This window comes from Schistocerca serialis, chromosome 7, assembly GCF_023864345.2.
Source record: "Schistocerca serialis cubense isolate TAMUIC-IGC-003099 chromosome 7, iqSchSeri2.2, whole genome shotgun sequence".
NCBI classification, from domain to species: domain Eukaryota; kingdom Metazoa; phylum Arthropoda; class Insecta; order Orthoptera; family Acrididae; genus Schistocerca; species Schistocerca serialis.
The window spans coordinates 516,687,410-516,694,068 of NC_064644.1; positions in this window are offsets into that span (position 1 = coordinate 516,687,410).

Consider the following 6,659-nt stretch of genomic DNA (forward strand, 5'->3'; position numbering starts at 1 on the left):
ATAAATCAACATTCCCCCACAAAATTACTGGTCCACAAACGATTTTGAAGGTACTTTACTTTTAAAAAAAATTGGTAACAAGAAAACATTATGCCACACAAAATATACTCATATAAGGCAAAAGGCGTGAATATGTGCTTGATCACAAATCATGAAAGAAACACTAAAGTTTAAATACGATTATCCCACAAAATTACTGTAGTTATTGGCTCTAACTGTGTGTAGAACACGATCGAAAAGACACAACATTATAGTTTAACCATACTTTAGCAGACATGCAACAAATGGCGCCAAGATGTGCCCAGTTACACCATACAAATATAGGGCCTAAAATAATTTAATAAATGTACGAAAATAATATTGTCACGGCAACAGAAAAGTATTTTGCATAAATGGACAACAAATGCAAGCTTCAAGCAAACAAAATAACGACGTGAACTGGAGTCCACACTCCACGTCCACTCACGAATAGGTCCCTACTTTGTATCACTTATTTAAGCAAAATCATGATAATTAACCCGAAATTAAAAGTTTCATTGCCAAAATTGCGTAAATTCATTACCATTTCCGTTCTCCACGATGAAATAATGCATTTTCACGCCTTCCTTTGTTACCCAAATACGAAGATGTCCCGCTGACTAGAACAGCGTGTTCCCCAACAACGGGTCTCCCGTCCAAACTTCGGTGGTTGGGGTACGACGACCATCCCTATGACCAAACTGACGACTCCTATTGTGCCATCTAGGTTATCTTTGCTGCTACCTTCCCTCTGCTGAACTTGCCCAGCAGGTTCAGTTGATACTGCCTCTACACTACTTTGACTACCTCTGGTACGCCTTTACCCCTCTAAATTCAATCTGCACTCACTCTCATACGATCATTCATATAAGGATGGAGAAGGAGAAAAGGGAAAGTGACTCGTAAAACAAATTAAACAAAACAGTACAACTTTTCCTTCGCCAGGCGAACCATACCAAAGAAAAGTCGGAAATGGTTATAGATATCCCAGTTATCGATGTCAAAATTATTAATTGAAAGTAATGAAATGAAGCGAAACAAAAGTAACACTTTACTACACTCCGCGTGATAAAGCGAAAAATGGTCTAGTATTGTCTTTCACATGGAATGGCAGTACTGGACATTTTTGTACCGACGCAACGAGGAGGAGACCTTAAGCTCCACGCTGCCTCAACCCATTGTTTACAAGACAATTTACTAAGAAAAAGCCCAAAACAACAGTTACCATATGATGAATAACTCATTTATGAATCGATAGTCTCTAATTCACAAAGACACACAACATCTGTGAATGATAATTGTTTCATGGTTCATGTGCTGAAATGTCACACTAGAATTCTGGACACAATACGTACTGTTTATGCACATGATCAACATACTGAGACGAGTGTTCATCTACATTAGTGCATAGTACAGCAAAATCAACAAAAATGATCTGCTGCTTTACAGAGCAAACATATGAAATACAGCAACAACTGTTAAAGGTGACTAAATGAATCATCGTGAAATTATAAAGCAAATATCTTAGCAAGCTCTCCTCATTTGATAGAAAAAGTAACTCAATACTGTGTTACACAAACACGTTGGACATGATATTATGCACTAATCAACGATGTTCCCTGCAATTTGTTACATTTACTCACACAGACGTCTTGTTTTCAAATATTCTTCTATGACTTGAATATCACATTAATCAATGTTACCACACAGATACACTTTAAATTAGATTTGAAATTATTACTATTTGTGTTTAAGATAACCACAAGAAGCTGTTTGGAGTTTATGATGTCATTCATCACTCAGACAAAGCAGAAAGTAATGGTGGCTAACCTAAGCAAAATTATAACTCCACAACATCAATATGATATGACTTTCATAAGTCTCTGGTTCACGTGATACACATACACAAAAATACAACAATCTTAACTACCGTTTCAAAAGAACATTCATTCACTTAATTCTATGAGATATACAAATAGGTGAACACCGAACACAAAGTAGCAGTGGTCAATCCATCAAAGGCTCTTTAGTAGCGTTCATATTACACGATCACCAAAACACAACACAAATACATTCAATTAATCGACAGTTTGTAGATATGTTGAAAATCTCAAGAAAACCAAGAGAAAGAAATTAATTTATCACTGAGCTCAACCAGTATACTTTAGCTCAATCTTACGTCAACAAATGGCTTTCTTTAAAACCTCACTACATTTGTCATCACACAGCACAAAAAAAAATGTGTGTGAAATCTTATGGGACTTAACTGCTAAGGTCATCAGTCCCTAAGCTTACACACTACTTAACCTACATTATCCTAAGGACAAACACACACACCCATGCCCGAGGGAGGACTCGAACCTCCGCCAGGACCTCACACAGCACAGGAGTGATCACTTGCACACTGGCTAAGGACATTGTGTGTGTGTGTGTGGGGGGGGGGGGGGGGGGCACATATTTCAAAAGCAACACAGTGCTTCTAAATATTCTTCTCACTCATGTCACTCTCACACTCGTAAGGTCTGTCGCGGGAAGCACCCTTTCAGTTCCTCTCGTCCCTCTAGCCCATCAACTGTCCATTACAAATCAGTGGTCAAAAGTTATTGAAAAGACTATGTATGTAAGAATAATTGATTATTTAATATCACACGATTTGCTATCAAATGGAGAGTTTGGCTTTAGAAGTAGTTTAACAACTGAAAATGCTATATTCTCTTTTCTCTGTGAGGTACTGTACAGTTCAAACAAAAGGTTTCGAACGCTAGGCCAATTTTTTTATTTAACTAAATCGTTTGATTGTGTCGATCACAAAATGTTGCTCCTGATGTTGGACCATTACGGATAATGGGGAGTAGATCAGAACTGGTTCACCTCTTACTTTAGCAACAGATATGAAAAGGTCATTATTCACAGTGTTGAGAATGGCTGTGAAGTGGGGTCTGAGTATGGTACGTTCAAGTGTGGGGTGCCCCAGGGATCAGTGTTGGGGCCAATCCTTTCCCTTATGTGTATAAATGATATGTCCTCTAGTATTACAGGTGATTCTAAAATATTTCTATTTGCTGGTAACACTAGCTTGGTAGTAAAGAATGTTGTGTGCAACATTGGCTCAATAGTGTAGTTCATGACATAAGTTCATGGCTTGTAGAAAATAAACTATCTCTAAATCACAAAAAAACGCTCAAATGGCTCTGAGCACTATGGGACTTAACTTCTGAGATCATCAGTCCCCTAGAACGTAGAACTACTTAACCCTAACTAACCTAAAGACATGGCACACATCCATGCCCGAGGCAGGATTCGAACCTGCGACCATAGCGATCACGCGGTTCCAGTATGTAGCGCCTAGAACCGCTCGTTCACCACGGCCGGCGTCTAAATCACAGTAACACTCAGTTTTTACAGATTCTAACACACAATTCAACAAAACCTGACGTTTTAATTTCGCAGAACGGGCATATGATTAGTGAAACTGAACAGCTCTAATTTCTAGATGTTCAGATAGATAGTAAACTGTCGTGGAAAACCCACATTCAGGATATCGTTCAAAGGCTTAATGCTGCCATTTTTACTATTTTGACGGTATCTGAAGTGAGTGCCCATTCAACACAAAAGTCAATCTACTTTGTTTATTTTCATTCGCTTATGTGCCTGAGCTGAACATCGTGAAACAACTAGCCAGAGCTAACGGATATCATCAAAACGTTGTCAATAAATTAATACGACAGAAACAGCGCGCGAATGCAAGGAAGAATACCGCAAATAATATATCGAGAGTCACAATACCATACTTCGGTAATATTCCGCAAAAAGTGGCTAACATTTTCAAACCTTTTAAAGTTGATACCGCTTTTCAAACCAATAATACGCTGCGGTTTAATCTAAGAAATAATTTACAGCAGGAAAGCGACAAATATGAGAGAGCTAGGGTCTATAAAATTCAGTGTAACACGTGAAAGGCAAGCTATGTAGGCCAAACTGGTAGGTCCTTTAAAGTACGTTACAAAGAATATAGCGATGCTTTCCGGCTTAATAATTTCGAAAAGTCAGCTGTAACCACGCATATTTGGGAAACGGGACGCCCCATGTTGGGAATAGATCGGGATCTCGTTATGTTACATAGACAGGACAAAGGCAAAAAGCTGGATCTACTAGAACAGCTGGAAATTACGATACGTAGCGTGGATAATCAGAACACACTGAATGAACAGCTAACTGGTGATAGAAGTAACATTTTTAAACATTTCACTGGTTTCTTTTAGTAACTACATTTTCAGCAATTGGCAGGATACCATCATTTCATGAGGTCCTTGGAACATGTATACGTTATCTGTTTGTATAGACATCTATGTGACTTCCTTGTTTACTTGCGCATGAGCTCACTCGCGTTTCAGTGTCGTGTTTGGCTACGTGGTGTGTGGTATCAACGAAGATGCACGGGCTGTTTATGACGATAGAGGAGAGAGCCATGTGGTTAGATGTTGAACACCATAGGCGACACCATTTTAGAGTTTTTTATACTTTGACGACTACGAGGAGATGCACCTTGGAAGACACGGCTGCAACAAGGGAAGTAGCCACGATGTTTAAATTTTATTATCAATTTTATTGTGCCTGGTGCATGTTCCATTTCAGCGAGTTTTAACAGGTTCTTTTACTTTTTATTATTCTGATGATGGAAGCTTGACTTCCGAAATGCGTCAGTGTTTTACACTAAAAGCAAGTGGTTGAGTCGATATATTTTTTTAACATCTGACAGCTCTCCTGGACGGTGGGGTGTGTCACACCACTGGCTACACTCAGCAGCAGATTGGGCGCCAGCATTCCAGTCCACGGCAGGTCGCTGGTTCGACCCTCTGAGGCCAATGCAGGGTCTGCAGCCAGCCAGCGGTGGGTTATGTCACGGCGTGCTACTGCAGGCAGTCTTGTTGGCTCCCAACACACGCCGGAGGCATCCCGAGACGAGGGCCGCAGATTCGGACGCCAGATCGCGGGCGTTTGTTGTCGCCGCGATCTTAGCCACACCAGCAAGGACGCATGCCACGGGCTGCTTGCAGCTCCCAGTGGTCGGCACTGAGGTGGCAGAGATGGAGACCGCTGTGTCGACCGCCGGCGAATCCTGGCATCATCACAGCTTGGCGGGCGTACAAGGATGACACACAGTAGTGCACTGCACGGGTCACTGAGGCAGCCGTTGTGTGCCAAGCTGTTTCGCATTTCAGCATTGTGGGACCCGGTGATCCAGACCGAGAGGAACAGAAGCACTGTAGCTGGAAATAATAAATCACTTGGGAAACTCAGACGAATTTAATATGGTGCGTCCTGACTGCCTATCCTCTTCCAACATCCATCTACATTCCCATTGGACCAAAGGACCATGTAGCCTTTAATTCCTTCTCTGGCAAGCATCATATCTATTATTTTCTTTCTCGGGGCTACTCAGATTCTTCATCATATAAGTCAGCTTCACTTCACATCGTTATAACAGCATACTAGTGTAATAGAAACACGACTTTGCGAATTTTGCCACTGATACGAGTCTGGATTATAACATTGGCGCGCATCTTTGGTGCACCAAAGTCTCATAAAGGGCTATTTCACCTGAGTTATTGCAGCTTCAAGTCGTTCTCCTTTCAACTGACTCTTTATTGAGACATACCACTTCGAAGATCGGAATATACTATTCAGACACATACTCATTCTCTTATATAAGTTGTATAATAACTCTTGATGGGATTATGAAAACCTACGCGCTTCGTTAGTGTGCCAACTAAATGCATGCTCATGATAACCGAACTGTGTCTTGATTCATTTACTGCTGCCTCAATTTAACTTAGAGATGTGATGCAAACCCCTGGGTTGACGTAATCTGAGGGTTTCGATCTCGATAGCTTGGGAATGCGGATTTTGCCTAACCCTAAATGGACCTGAGTGCACATTGAAGAACTTGCTGCATATGTGACGATGTCTTTTAGACAACTTATGGATTTTGACCAATATTTCGTCTCCCACATTGAGACTTAATCTCTTGACCTAACCACTTTGGCTCTTTCACGTTCGCAAGGCTTCCTTTTTGATGCGCTTAAGTGCCAATCGAATTAGTTCTTTATGGTGCCTCCTGCTACTGGGGGCCAATCCACTAACCCCTTAATTCGGTCAAGTGGTGAATGGTTCGTCAGAATCTCTATCTGAGAGAGTCCTACCGTGACCTGTGACATTTTATTCGTGATTTTCTGGAAATCTTTCAGGTACTGTGCCCAGTTTCGTTGTTGCGATGGCAGTAAATACGACAGAGTCTAGTAAGTTCTTTAATTACACATTACCCCGGTATAGAGAAATAAATACAGGTTTTACCTTTCTCCTTTTCAGAATGGTCTTCCACTGCCTTTGAGCTGTGGCTGGCTCGCGTAATGCCTTGTTTTTTTTTTATCATTGGTAGCAGTCCAGTGGTGTCTTATTTCTTCTTTGGTTACTGGCATAACGTTGCTGTCTTCTCGCCGTGAGTGGCAGCAGCAGCGTGAATCGATACCAGTACTGCTATGCTATCTTTGGTGTGGCGGACATATTTTCTGGCTGTGCTCTGTGTGGCAGTCAGTCGGTTGGGGTAGAGAAGAGAGGAATTCTCCATGGCGTGTGGTCAG